The sequence below is a fragment of the Daphnia pulicaria genome, chromosome 2 (genome assembly GCF_021234035.1).
Source record: "Daphnia pulicaria isolate SC F1-1A chromosome 2, SC_F0-13Bv2, whole genome shotgun sequence".
Classification (NCBI taxonomy): domain Eukaryota; kingdom Metazoa; phylum Arthropoda; class Branchiopoda; order Diplostraca; family Daphniidae; genus Daphnia; species Daphnia pulicaria.
In genome coordinates, this window is record NC_060914.1 from 4,496,287 (window position 1) to 4,512,508 (window position 16,222).

A 16,222-nucleotide genomic window follows, 5' to 3' on the forward strand; every position below is an offset into this window, starting at 1 on the left:
TGACGCGGACCTGGATGACTTGGCCTAAACGTCGCTCATCCTCTCCTTCAAACATTTAGACCAAAATCCTCGTGACGGATTGAATCCTATAATTGATTTCATTTACATTTTCTATGGTCAAACTCTAATCTTAATCATGTAGTATAAAGCATTGTTTGCCCATCTTTCTGACGGAAACATCTCTAGATTAATGAAAAACTGAGAAACTTTACCATCGGTCTCGTTGGAACAGAACTTTTAAAGAACATCAATCGTTTGAATTATCTAAGTACATCATTTGCGGCATTTTAAGTGAAGTTAAAAACTTAAGCAGTTCTAGCAGAGTATAATAATTTGTGTCCAAAAAACTGCTGTCACAAGTCTAGTCTAGTCAAAAGTTTTATTCAGTAATTTGTTTTTCTTTATCAATTGTCTCTTGTATTACTTCTTGCTTTATCAGCATCTTTCACATGTCCTAATCGACATTCTATTTTTTAAAATACTTGGGCCATTATAATCCTTAAACCTGAAATTAGGGTTCCCACGCGACCAAAATCGATTGAAAAATGGACCAATCAATTGGATAATTTTATAAAAAAATCCTAATTGATTCCCAATCGGCTAAAATATTTTACCATAGATTATAATAATTTGATTAATTTTTGTTAACAATTATAATCGATTTAAATCGATTTAAAGAAATTAAAAAAAAAGTGTTAAAATTCGATTATAATCGATCACAATCGATTAAAATCGACTTAAATCGATAAAATCGTGATAAAAAAAATGAATTTATTTCTTATAACAATTGATCTAGGATTAGCTATTTTTCATATATTTTGAATCTTTTTTTTCAAAACTTCATGAAAGCTGCCAATATAGACAACTTCTATCTTATCCCGGGAAAAATTATGGAAAACGATGTCAATGAAATTTTAAATGACGCTGAGGCTACTACTGAGACTAATATCTTAAAAATAGTGAAAAACATAACAATCTACTTTATTCAATTTTACACGATATGTCCCGTTTTTGTGTAGCTTCGTAACCTGATAAATTTCATTCGAGGCTCAGGGTAACGTCGCGAGTTTTTCTAAAACATGTTTGGCGATTTAAATGTTCCCCACTCGGAGCTTATTATTGATGTCGTTACTCGCTGGAATTCGTCGTTTGGAATTAAAGAAAGCAAATGAATTGCAAATGAAAAAGGTCAGAATCAGTTCAAAGAGTTACAGTTAGTCAGTTGAATAATTAATCTATTTATGCAGAAAACATCCAACAGGACTGTCAAAATCTTAAATCTGTCAGAATTTGAATGGGAATTCCTGGTGGAAATAAATGAACTATTAAATGTATCTAAATAATAGTTTAGAACTTATTTTATTGAACAGGATTTCAAAATGGCCAGGAGACGACAATTGCACAGTCCGTTTTATTCGCTCATTCAACGCCTAAATGGCTATTTAGATATAAAAAATCTAGATAAAATCCCATATTTCAACGAATTGGAAAAACATGGAAAATCCATTGTCACTAAAAAGATGGCATGGTTAGAAAAAAAAGGTTTTTAAAGAATTTTTACCTTTCGACCTTTCGCCATTCATTCACTCGCCACAAGTATAAGATACATGACATATATAAAATATGTATTGTATACGTAAAATTTATTTATTTATAGTGTTCGACCCGCGTTGTAAGCTCCAATACTTCAAACAAGCTGAGTGCCTGTCAGTCATGTTGACAAATTAAACGTAAAGCCACCACAGCCAGAATCCTCTTTAGTTGTTGATATGCTTTGGTCCGTTTTCTCATCAGCATCACAGTCAGCCAACGTAAATGAAATTTTTTACATAGACGAATTTCAATTATTATTAGAAAAACCATTGGTTCTCAAAAGCAATCTAAATTTCTCCCTTCCAGAACGGTGGAAGGAGAAAGAAGAAAAATCCCCATGTTTGTCGGACATGGCAAATGATATTATCGCTTTCCCTGCAACATTGGTTGACATTGGTTCACAGTAGAGCGACCATTTTCTGGAATGGTTGACGTTGTAACACCTGTTCAAGTCTCATTACATGCCAAGAAAATTCAAATGTTGCGTGAGGTGGAAGAATATTTTTAATTGGCGGGGGGGGGGGATTGCAGGAACTCATTTTGAATCAATGATTTGAAAATTCAAAGAAATAAATTCAAAATCCATTTCATACAGTACCTACCAGAAGTTTGGAAACGCGCGAGAGGAGCGGAGAGAAGCTTATGTAAAAAACCGATTTTCGCCGCGTTCCCAAAAAATCGGGTTTTTTACGGAGGGTGTTTAAATTTTTTTTTGGAGTAGCCATAATAGTTGGCTACTTCTTGAATTTTTTTCAGATTTTTATATCTAAGAAGAGGGCAGCTTAGCTGTCAGCGCAAGTCACGCGCTGCCCTGACTCCGTTCCCGTTTCAACGGCAATGCCGTAAAAAAAAGAGGAACAGCCATCACAGGGCCGTCCATCGGGTGGAGTACTAGGGAAAAAATTTTCACCACTCTTATAAAGAGTGTCGGACAGTACAAGTCACGCGCTGCCCCGACTCTGCTCCCGTTTCAAACGCAATGCCTTTCAAGTCCATTTACTTTAAACTTGAAACTTGATCGAGATCGTGAAACAAAATTATCCACAGTATTTACTTGAGGAAGCGGTCTTTGGTGATTTTCGCGATTGCTTCAGGTGATCAGGGAAACCACAAAGAGTGATTGAACACAAGTTTCCAGTACCCAACAATGCTAAAAATGTCGTGTTGACATGTTTATAACTATTAGCCAGAAACAAACATTACCAATTCAACATCATTTATTCTCACATTTGGTTTTCTTTTTGCTTTTATACCTCATTAAAAAAATTTTGCTCGGTAAACACTTCGAATAGTCCAAGGATTCTGCATAAGTCATGTTAGCCTTGAAAGAACGTTTGAAAGTTGGATTTTAAACCGAACAGTTTACGAACAAAAACAAGTGATGCTTCACCATGTCAATGTCAACTTGCAAGCAGTTCTTGTTCTCCCTCTTTTTTTTCTTATTCTGCTTTTGAAATGTTTCAGAATTCGTGATTTTACCATTTTGGTCACATAAGTCACATGACGGCCGCCTTGGGTTGTTGCAAACTTATTGACAAAGGAGACTTGCTTAAAACCTGTGTGTATAGCAACTACCACTATCTCCCAGCTATCACTGACTGACTCAAACACACATTTTAGCTGGCCACCATTGATGTCTTCTGAACCCTAAATTGAAGAAAAAAAATAGTTTATTTCGTTTTATAATAGATTAGATGGAAAATGAATCAAAACTACCCTCAGACAGACTTTGAAAGTATTGATGGGCACAAGATTTCAATTTAGGTAAACGTTCACCCCACGAGTAGTGGCAGGAAGATAAAATGCACGGCGGTTTAAACGAGCTACAATGTCACTATCCAATTAATTGTTGACATGTTCATAACTATTAGCCAGAAACAAACATTACAAAAACAACATAATCTATACTCACATTTTAATTTCTTCATTCTAAACTAAAGCTCAGCCTTAAATGAAAGGTGTAAAAAACTTTGATTGCACAAATTGCAAAGGCAGATAATTGGTCTTAGCTTTTTTTGTGTTAGTTGTTCGGTGTCACTTTCATCACCTCGGATTCCCCTCTGAAATTGAAAATATTAAGGACAAAGAAACTTTTTAGCCAATTGTTTATTTAATTTATCGTTATTTTATCCCTTCTTCCTTTTAACTTACGTTGGACTCCTTTTATCTTCTACCGTTCCGACATATTTTTGAAATCAGTTGGTAACAACTTTTCGCACTATATGAGGCCCTGTTCAGTAGATTCAAAATTGATTATAAGTGAGATAAGCATAAGCTGGATAACACACGAATTTTAGCTATGTGAACAAACCTAAGCGTCCAGACACTCAGGGAATAAGCGATTACCTTCACCCAGGGAGGAATTCTGATACGGTTGTTGGAATCTTTCCCAGACGGACAATCAGTAAACCACAAGGGTCTTCCAGCACAACGTGCGAAACATGGTCGGGATGTTGTATAGCATAATCCTAGGCGATAAAACCTTACAAACTATACAGTGAAATACAATTAATACAGTACTATTTGATTGAATTACTGCATCAATATTGATTTATACCTATGACCAAGCAGAACAAATTTTTACAATCCTACTTGCTCTCTCCACTCTTCAATGATGGATTTTACAACTGTTTTCAGTGTTTCATTTCCTGTACTGTTTTCAGTTTTTTCGTCGGCGCGGGTGCTAAAATTAATTTATTTTTTATTTTTTTTTACATAACGGATTTTTTTAAGTTACACACAAGATATCCTAAGCGTCCCCCGCAAAATAAAAAAAATGTAAAATGAAACAGCCTAGGGTAACACCTATAGTTAATCTTGCATAAAAACCATGTTCGAATGAATTTCTTGATAACCAATCGATACTTCAAGAAAACTATGGACGCTCTTCAATGACATCAAACGACATCATCCGATTGCCCTTTTCTCTACAAATTCCGTATTTGATACACTGCTGATTCGGCAGAACAATTACCTATGAAATTAAAAAAAATTAGAATTAAAAGAAAAAATACAATTTTAATTTACACATACCGTACTGCATTTCAAACAACACAAATGAGAACAAGGCAATCGTTTGCTTCGTTAAGAGTCACCGTCAAATGGTAATTAACACACAGGACACAAAGTTGTCAAAAATGATTTTATTTCTTTTCTTTCAATTCTTTCTTCCCACGCTGTATTTCTCCCTTTCTGCTGACTCAGACCTTTTTTTACATCTTCATTTCTTTCTCACCTACAACTACCACATTTCATCACCATGATGTCTTTTTTTGCTCACCCTTTTTCTCCAACTTCATTGTCTCAATTTCACCTTCACTCATTTTACCAATACAAAATCTTCCAATTTCTATAGCCAAATCAAGCTCTTCCAACCTTCCCAAGTTCGATTTTCCAGAATTTGACAGCAGTGTTCTTCATTATTGGCGTGCCTTTTGGGACGAAATTGAATTTGAGGTTCTCAAAACGCTACCTTTACTGGAGCCACGGAATTCAACTTCCTTCACTCTCGACAGAAGGGCGCACCCAAAGCAGCCCTGTCAGGCCTCACTCTAAAACAACGAAAGATTGATTCGGTCAAAATAAGAGGATCAGAGCTACCCACACGCGAGAGATTTAAAACATGGTGAAGCTTTAACTGTTTGTGCAAGTTTACACATCTTTGCTGACCAATTGGAATCGCACATCAGAGGCTTAGATTCTCTTGGCAAAACGGCTGACTCATTTGGTTATATTCTCGTTTGTATTCTCTTTAATAAGTTCTTGTCTGAACTACGTCGCAACTTGGCTCGACCACATGGGATACAGAATGGACTCTAGAGGATTTGAACGTGGTGATAAAATGAGAACTCGAAATTTTGTACTACATTCCATTCGTACAGCATTCCAACCAGAATTCAACATGTTTTAAAAAGAACAGTATGCTTTTCGCGGAGCGTCTCGATCTACAAAGAAGAATCAACGCTATGCCTACTGCCTAGATGAATACACTTAAACTTGTATCGGGAAAGCAACAAAGCTCTGCTTAAACTGCTTATACGGGCCACACATTAATTTTAAAGAATGTTCTTTCAAGATTCGTTAATACTGCTATAAGGCTCATCACTCCAGTTTGCACCCAGACAACTCAGAGGAAGTCTACGAGAACCCAACCGTGCCCTCCATGTCCGTTTCTATGTCTCCATCCACAACCTTGGTGGCCGCTATTCACCATTCGAATTCGTTCGGATCGTTTTCACAGCCGTGCATCTTTCTTATACCAAGTCCAAGACGAGAAACGTTTAAATTTGTATCGATCCGCCTGAATATTCTTTCTCGGTTGGTGATGACGAGGCCTGCTGGCAGCCTCTCATAACTTAATCAAGTATACGTCGTTAACTAGGCTATTTAGAAAAGGAGAGAGACCGGTAAAATTAAAAATGGAACTTCCACCAACTCGACGGGGTGTAATCTAATAAAAAAACAACAACTCTATACTCTTTCGCTATATACCCGCGCCGCCTACGCACTCACGCAAAGAGCTTCCAGCCATTTTCTCTCTCTCTCGTCGATGATGACGTACTGAACATCTCTAAAGCGCTTTCATAGGGGGAAAACTTTTGGAGATTATATAGAGCAAACAAAACAGGCTAGAGAGAGAGAGAGAGAGAGGCCAGACCACAACGTTTGTTTACAAATTGATATGACAAATATCGTTGCCGAATAAGTTTCATTTTGGCTAGCTCCACATTTCTTTTCTTTCTTTTGTGCGTGTTGACTTGACATCATTATTCCTTTTTCTTTTTCTGTTTGGGATCTCTTCGTATCCGGTTCGTTTTTTTCCATCGGGAATTTACTTCATCCGGATCGTCTTGATTTAGCAATGCCCTCCGGTTCTGTAGATCTACAAGCTTGGATGTACTGTGCGTATAGAGTAACTTGCATGTTTTGTTTTTTTATCGTCTAAAAGGGGTTGAGAGGAGATAAAAAGACGTAGCCTGTATTTATATTTCACGTTTTGTATAATACGTTTCTCTCTCTTGGATTGTTCCACCGCTTGAAAACAACAGTTTACGTCTCATTTTTTTTATTTTCTGGGAAATAACAAGGTATAAGATATGAAGGAAGGTACAAAATATAAGAAGATGGAAGGAGAAAATATACATGCAAGGAGATGGGGGAACGGGCGCATTTTTCTATCTCTCTCTTTCCCCCCAAGTTATAATAACATATCCCCGCCTTCTTATTTTTCTTCTTCCCATTTTCTATTCTTTCTCCCATACATAAATTGGTACTCTACGCTTATACATTTAGACTTGCCTTGAATATTTCACCGAGAAACGGACACTGGAGTCTGGGCAATCTCATTGCTGGGTTGTAGAGTATGTATATATACACACACTTGGCTAAAGTCTGTTTTCCTATACTATTTCTACCCTTTATCTGGACGTGTATACCTCTCTGTGTTTTGATGCCAGTTGCTGCGCAGGTTGTACTGCATCACACATTCAGATGTAACCGACAACAATAAAACCATCTCCCACTGCTTGCCTACATTGCAACAACAGAAAATGGTCTGCACCTCTTCCAGCAAATGAAATGGAAACACGATATCAGATAGGGCAGCCCATAAAAAGATGTCCAGTGGAGTGGAATAAGAATGTTTTTCATCAAGCGGCCGAAACTCTCTCATTTTCGTGAGTTGCGCGTCTATCCTTTTGTTTGCCGCTGGGCTCTACGTGATATAGTCTAAATAAATGATTCATTCGCAAGCGCATCATCTATTTGCGTAAGAACGTTTTGACGAGGTACGACTGCAACTTATAAGCGTTACGAAATGACACTTCGTTTTCATTACATTTCATGCCTTGTTAATCCTTTCAAGTTCCAAACACGAAAAATATTTCAAAAAGATAAACTTCGTCGGATAGACTGTTCCATGTCGCCCCCGATTAAGATGTTTGGCCAGATTTTCAAGTTATTAGGAATCTTTATGTATATTTTATTAATGAGCATAATTAATTAGTTTACGGTGCGTGATTGAGTTGTCCAACGTTTGAAACTTGAACTAAATTATAAGAATCTAACGAATAGACGTTTTGATAGGATGCAATAGTAGGTTCTAATCCCGCCAAGTTTATTGTTAGCCAGAATGCTGACTTTAATTCATGTTATCAGAGCAGAAGCATCAACAAGTTAAAGAACTATTTTTGGTTTCCTAGTATCTTCGCTTGCTGGCTCAGCTGACTGTGCTGACTCCGGACAATCACGCTCTGATATCTGACTCTAAATAATTAAGATCAATAGCCTGCTTATATTCATGTCGTTCAAATGATGGATATGGTATTATTGTGAAATAGTTTTCATGTATAGTATGTTGAGTAAGTGCAAATAACACCATTTATTCAACACATATCACTCCATGGAAGATGCTAATTAAGACTCATTAATTGAAATTTTCATGCGTGAATTGCAAACGGGAAACAATTTGAAATTATGTGACTCCCGACCTCTTTCGTAGTTCTACCATTTGCATCCCAAATTTTCAGCGCAGACCAGTGCCAACGCTGCTTGTAACACAACCACACGTGGGGCAATTGTAATACCGATTAAAATTGCTTTCATGCTGACAGAAATTTTGTATTCCTTGCAACCTTTGTTGTTTTTCGAGAAAAAATATTTCACAATAGATCCACGCGTCGCTTCATAAAAATTTCAAAGTGTGAGTTGAACAGCCATCAGTCTTGGGTTTTAAGGTGCATCATAATGTTCGCTAATTATTAATTGTGGCCGTAATTAATGTACATGTGTAGGCCGCACACTGAACAACCATAGTTTAATGAGTCTTGATAATAAATACAGTATTTTTCTATTGGTTAAAATAAGGAGGTAACAGTACATGAAACATTGTCACCAATTTTATCTTTAATATAGTCTTGTAGTGAGAGTCCACAACAAATCCACAACAAACTAAATATAAGGCGAATTGGGTAGTTAATTTTCACGTTGAGCCGACTCTGACTGTCTTCTGATTGAAATAAAAATAATTCAGTGTATAATGGGAGTTGCAGGAACTCTTGAGGTAGTGATAATGCAGGTTTTCAACCCGTGTTGATGCCATACAATTACGGCTGTTGTAATAAAAAATTTATTCACTTGGACATTGGGATAATATGGATATCGTTCATTTTCAACAATCACAAAATTGCAACAGTAGCGTCAGCCACAGCGAGAATTCACCTGCGCGCTTGAGAGACCGTGCCCTCCATGTCCGTTTCTATGTCTCCATCCACAACCTTGGTGGCCGCTATTCACCATTCGAATTCGTTCGGATCGTTTTCACAGCCGTGCATCTTTCTCAAAACAGCGGTTTTTGAGGCACACTTCAAGGGCTTTAATAAGAACGTGCTTACATACTCATAGATGAGGGATCGCAAGCTATCTTTATTACATTACGCCTGGCTAAATTATTGCGCCTAAAGCAATTTTGGGGCGAAAATATCATGTCTTCTAGTTTCTCCATGAATCCAATATATTTTTCTAGGCGGCATGACACAGGACTTGTGAAATTTTTCTATAACACAACCTATATTTGCACAAACAACTTTGTCTTCCTTGTCTTTTAACACATTTTGGCAACATGGCAAGTAATTTGAATGACTAGTTGTTAAGTATCCTGGTGTATTACTTGGTTCACTCTGCATAAGCTGTTCACTCAGCCTCGACTCGACACACACTGACCCTGAAGCCCTTACATCCCAACCTGGGCGGGCTCTAGCGGTCATCATACAAGACATGTATCAAGATCTAACACTAGTTACTGCACACTCTAGTACCTCTGATTCGCCAGCACAGCATTAACTTTATATATCACAATCTCCAAAGACATAACAGAGCATCAGCTCTGGTATGTAATATCACTCTAATCACACTAATCACTCTTTACGAAATACTCGGAAATCAACTGTGATAACGTAACTTTGAACATGTACGAATTGATTTTTGACTTGATTTCACAACAAACTTCCTTGTCAACAGAAACATATACTTCAGCAATAGCAAATTCAATTAAAACAATAAGTACGCCAAATAAAGAACCAGTCACGATCATCTGCTGTTGAATTTGATAGTAATAAAGATGTTTTTTTTTACAAAAAAGCATCACCTTCTCGGTTGAATGATAAGAAGAAATCACTTTCGAGATTCTATAACTTCACTTAATTTATTACTGTCACGGTATTTCCACGCGCAATTTACCTAAAAAAATCAGTTCCGTGACATTTGCAATGAAAAAGTCCATCATGGGAAGCTCCTATTCCTAAATATTATGGTGATATAATCAAGCTACACTTCGTAATTGGAAATAAATCATGTAATTTTTCTTTTTTCATTTTCGCTTAACCTTTTCTGGTACACTTTGATTCATTTTGGATGCCATACCTAACACAGTTCATTTAAATCATTATTTAAAAATGTAGAGAACATGTGTTTAACAATAAACATACCGTGTTGCTTCTGTAGAAAACGTACTTCCAGCAGGGTACCTTTTCAATAGCGACATAGAAGGATTTTTTGTGTAAGTGTGAAAAATTTGATATGATTGTGAGGCAGTATACATAAGCTAGAACGGTAACGGTTCCAAATTTGTGACTTAAACTGATTTATTGCTGCTTTTGCAACTGCTTCTGATTGTGCTTTGGTGATTATGAAAAAAAAATTATTTTTGTAGTTGAGCACATTCCAATAGTATGTCTTCAAATGGTTTGCCTAAAATTTTTCAATATGATTTTACTCATTTTATTAACCAATTCTGCAATTAAATTCATTTGTATTTCTTTGATTTTTTTAAGATTAATGGAGCCATCAAAAGAGGGAAACAGACTAGAAGAAAACTGCCACCTTCTTTTTTATGGAAATACTGTTAACTGTGAAACTTTGCTGTATCGGGGGGTGAACGACTTTTATCAAGGAAGTTTTAATAAGAGAACTGATAAAACCGAAGAAGTCGCAGTTAGAAGAATTAAAATAAGAGACTGCAATTAAAACTGCATAAGAATGGTTTCCCAACCAGGAATCTCTGAATTCGTTAACGTTCTCGAGATTTAGGGTAACGCAGAAGTTCCTGTAAACTATGCTAGGTTAGTGATTATTTATTACTCTATCAATAAATTTTAATGAAAAATAATTGTTTTCCTCTGAGATATTTAGCCTTTTAACTATTTGATGCCACTTTAGACTAATTCTGTAATGGAAAGTAAACCGGGCTGATGTTATTCGATACCCAAGTTCTGTTTCAAATTTCAAATGGGATTAATTATCTTCATACTAGAAAGATTGCTCATTAACATTTGAATCCTTCTTCAATTCTTATTTCTCCGTCCCTGCCAATTCGAATTAACATTTCAGAGTCTAGATTGCTAAGTAAAGTTGTTTATTTGAAGCCAAGCCCTCGCGTGAATCAGGAGGTATAGAAATAATTGCCCCGAGTCATCATCCAACATGCTGTATGCTTCTCGGATCTTGGTTTACATCTACCGATGAATACGGAAACGAAATAATTACACCAAAGCCAACGACTCATGGTGACGAATTTTCAACTGGATTTATTCTCTTTTATTTTTTGAAAATAGGATTACATCCATTAGGGTCTCAAGATAAAAACTCCATCATAACCAACATCAAGGAAACGGATCCAGTGAACTTAAAAGGTACACCTCATAGTTTGGCTGAGCCCAATTCATTTTCTCAGTTAAGAATAATTTTTTCGTTCATTTAAAACTAGACGAATCCCATTTCGCATTTCTAACAATTAAGTATTTATTAGGAAAACCACCACAAGACGGGACTCAATTTTTACAAAATACCCGCTCTTGTTTTTCAAAACGTTCTCCTGTGTAAGTTAATTGGAATGATGTTTTAACATTTATCTTGGACATCGCTATCTCTATAAATAAGAAACGTAAGGTAGGCTTTAATTATAGCCTATATAATTATAACTTAAGTCTTTGTAAATTCTTCTTCATTTTTTCTAGTTATGATAACTACAAAAGTTCTTGGCAATGGAAGTTTCAGAAACGTGTTTCCTGGAGTTGACGAAGGAATAAAAGTTGCTGTCAAGAAAATTGAGGTTTCTTCTATAAATTCTGACAATCTAAGAAGAGAATGCGAACACTTACAGTTTAACCAAGAAAATGTAGTAAAGCGACAACACAAGTAGAGGATGACGATGGCTAGGATGACGATGGCAGCAATATAAGGTAATATTCATGAGTTCTTAAATTATTCCAACAAAATCAATTATAAGTTTGGTTTACATTTTAGATACTTGGTTCTAGAACTAAAAACCGGCACTCTAGAAGGTTTCTGCTGTGTAAAAAAAAATACCTCGAACCTATGCTGTCCACTACCTTGGTACTCTTACAAATTGCGAATGGGTTGCAATATATATTCACACCAAGAAATTGGTGTATCAAGATGTCAAGCCTGAAAACGTTCTTACATCCATGTCGAAGCCCGTTCAAATGAAGTTGTCTGATTTTTATTAGCTAAAAAACAAGGGCAGTGGCCTAGAGTGGCACGGAATCTCCAATCTAATCAAACTTAACGCCATTCGATAGAGATTTTAAGATTTAATTTCGTTAAGCCGATTCGAATGGTATATGGGAAAGTTTGTGCAAATGAACGCATCTCTGAGTAAATCGTCTTTAAAGTTTTTGGTTTACCGGGCAGCCGTAGCCAAAGAATCAAGTGAAAAGTCGCAAAAATTAGAATAAAGTAATTTTAAAATTTCCCGTGGATCTATTCAGAGTGACCATTTTGATGCAGGATGGATGTTTTTTTTTACTTTATAACACGTGGACTACATCCATTTGGACGTCTTTTTGAAGTTCAAAAGAACGTTATGGAAAAAAATCATGTGGAGCTCAACAGTTTCATAAAAGGTAGTGAGATTCTTTCATTTATTTTTTAAAATATAATTGCTACTTAACTAGAATTTAATTCAAGTAACAGAATAAAAAGGAAATGAACAACTGGATTTTTATTTTGTGATCTAATTGGGAAAATGTTGAAAAAAAGAAGAAAAGAGAGGAATTTCTTTGCCAGAGGTAGAGTTGACTAAAGTCGCTAAAGTATCTGACTATCTACGACATTGAAGTTCAAAGAACGTTATGGAAAAAAATCATGTGGAGCTCAACAGTTTCATAAAAGGTAGTGAGATTCTTTCATTTATTTTTTAAAATATAATTGCTACTTAACTACAATTGAATTCAAGTAACAGAATAAAAAGGAAATGAACAACTGGATTTTTATTTTGTGATCTAATTGGGAAAATGTTGAAAAAAAAGAAGAAAAGAGAGGAATTTCTTTGCCAGAGGTAGAGTTGACTAAAGTATCAGACTATCTACGACATTGAATTGAATCTGTCATAAAAATTTATCTTGAAAAAATAATCTTGCAAGCCGAGGCGATGAGAACAATTTATTTTAACCATTTTTATCAATATAGTAAAAAAAATCTATTTTAAAGTTAAAGTTTCCTCTATTTTTTGATATGATAGGATACACCTTGGGTTAAAAGGAACTACCGCTTTAATATCCAGCAATCCATCTAGTTATTCGTGTTAGTTAAATTTCTTCCTCGTTACCTACCGTTTCCGAATGTTGCTTTCATGTCTCATCTGGAATCAACTTCAAAATTGTTGTGAAGTGAAGATGCTGGGAATTGAAAAAGTCCATAATATCTTTTAGGCTAAAAGATATTATGGACTAAAAGTTTTAGCATAGTTTTTTTATTCTCACACATTTTTTTTAGAAACACAGAACAGTATTTCTAGTAAACACTAATTATTTTAAACTCAAAGTTCATGATCACGTGATTTTGTGATTTGCGGACGTTACAGAATAGCTCTCCCTTATTTGTAGTGCTGCCACCACGCGTAGCCTGTGTGAAGTACTGTTTTTCTCCGAAAAAGGGGTTCATTACTAAATTACTTAAAAACTGTACTGACTGAAGTAGATATTCATTCTTTTTGAAAAAATTTACGTTCTTTAACCGAATGGAATTTTCATTTATACATTCGACATTTTTTCAGTATTTAAAAAGAACTCGCAAGTGAGAAGTCGATGGAACTTTTCGTCTGCTGCAGAAGAGCCTACTTGGCCTCGATAAACGTTCAATACATGTTGAACATGGCATCGTCAGCCTCGGGGCATAAGCACCATCCCCTATTCGCTAAGAAACATAACGTGAAAAACCTCTTTCTCTATGAATTGTCATCTGCATCGCCATCTTAATTTTGCAGTCAGCTGTACTTTGTGTATAGTATTCGTTTAGTAAAAATAAATAAAATAGTTTACAACTTAAATGTTCAGTAGTCACCCAAAATATGCTACACTTGGCCGTTTTTCGGCATTTTTTAGTTTTTACATGGCCTCTTATGGCCTTACGCCCCCCCCCCCCTTTTTTTAACTTTACTGCTCAGCAGTAATAGTTATCATAATTTTTTTTCATCAGCGTACTCATTAATGAGTTTGCTATCGAACCATGTATGGCGCATCTGTGTGCGTTTTATAGGGGAGAGTGGGGCGATTTGGCGTTCAGGTCGGTTGGCTCAATTGATTTCTGAATAAGTTAGAATTGCAATAAAATATTGGAAAAATTAGGAGATGTAGATGTTAGTAATGCGCATCTCAAGACCAAATTTCATGGTATTACGACGAACGATTTAGGAATGAAAAATAAAATAAATTTTTCTTCTTAAAATTGAGTCGTCCTACCTTGACTTTCGAATCAATTATCAGCTGTCCCTGATTATTATTTTTTTAATCGTAAAATACCTAACATAGATATTATTTGATCAGTTGAAAAAATACCAGTGAAAGGGTGAATTATTCTCTTTTTTAAGACTTGATGGAACTTAATGCATTAATGCATTAAAAAATTAGAGCTAAAAGAAAATAAAGGTGAGCCAGTCGCCCCACTCTCCCCTACCCTGAACGGTATAAGTGCGTTCGGGCGAAGACAATTTCCCCCTTTTTCCCGTTTTGCGCCGCCATTTTCTTTATAAATGTACCACCCTAAGAACGTCCCCCCTCCCCTCGTGCAGAACTTTTAAACAAAAAGTCGCACGTACTTCCAGTTTTTTTTTCGTGACAAGAATAAGCTCAACTTTATTCTTATTCAATCAAATTATTTTTTACCCTACATTTACTCCCAGAATTTCCCAGGTATAAAACGTTCAAGCTATAATAGCGTACAAAGATCTATTGATCGACCAATGTGTATCCAATGCAAATCCGTTGCTGGTGATAAAGAAAGCGGCACTGAGGATACGCGTAGATCACTTTCTCTATTAAACCGTATATTACGACAAGTTAGTGTAGTGTTGATAAACTGAAATTCCTTCGAAATTCTTAACTTACTTGAATTTACCTGTGAAGATTAAAAATAACTATAAGATAAAAATTGTAAAGTGATTTTAATCAACAAAAAATAGATGGAAGCCACTAAGCCAGAGAACGTTTCCCTTTACCTCAGTTAACCAAATTATAAATTTTCCATTAGATTTTTGTTGTTGTTGCCGATAATGTTGTATAGCCAATTGGCTGATGACCTTTGGCAATGAAATGCTTCTCTCTTTGCTTTACCTATCAGTTCGTAAAGAACAAGACAACCATCGTCTTTTAATGCTGTTCCCAAAATATGGAAATTAAATATAACGAATTTATGTTACGTCGTTTCAAAAAAGGAACTTTTACTTTCAATGTTGAGCTCAACTGGATTATTCTTTAAGATGTTCTGGGAAGGAAATTTGCCAAACGGATGTGAACCGCCAGTCAGGAAGTAAAAAGAGACACACCCCACCGAAAATGTGTCACTATGGTTCGTTCCATGCAAAAGCTCCTGGGATAAATCACCGCTCTTCGTTCGACTAAAAATATTCACATTCTCTAATATTTCAGGTGCCATCCATTTTAAAACTATCTTTCTTCTTAAACTGTAGAAATAACCCTTCGTAACTTCAAACTCAAAAAGGGATAATTTCATCGTAACGGGCTTTGAAAGGGATATAAGAACGCTGTCAGGACGTATATTTTGATTAGTCAAATGCTGAAAATGAATGTATTGCAATCCATTGGCAATTTGAAAGAGCACCAGGGGATTGGACGTCATAGGTCCGTTGTATTTATTTATACAATAACCAAGAAGTGTTCCATCACACAATTCTACAGCAAAGTATCTTAAATAACAATTTAAAAACTTGTTTTAAAACTGTTGTAAAAAAAACTTTCTGGAGCTTATAAATCCAACCTGAAATTGCCCCCTTTTTGATCATCGACGTGCAAGTTTGAATACATATACGTGGTTCAACTAGAAGAATTTTTGTAATTCGCTTTTTTGTTCTTTTATGTCCAAATTCATTGTATCGACCATAATTGTTTGACAGCAACTGGTTTTCAAACCATAAATTCTAAAAATACTGTTACAGAACTACCTCGGCCAAGTACCTTACTTTCAATCTTTACTGCATAAATTAAAATAAATTGTGTTAGATGAAAGAACATTTTGCCTTTTGTTTTATAGAAACCAAACCAAAATAAATTTTATTTTATCAATTTTGTTTGACTTTCGCGAAAGAAAATTTTGAAAT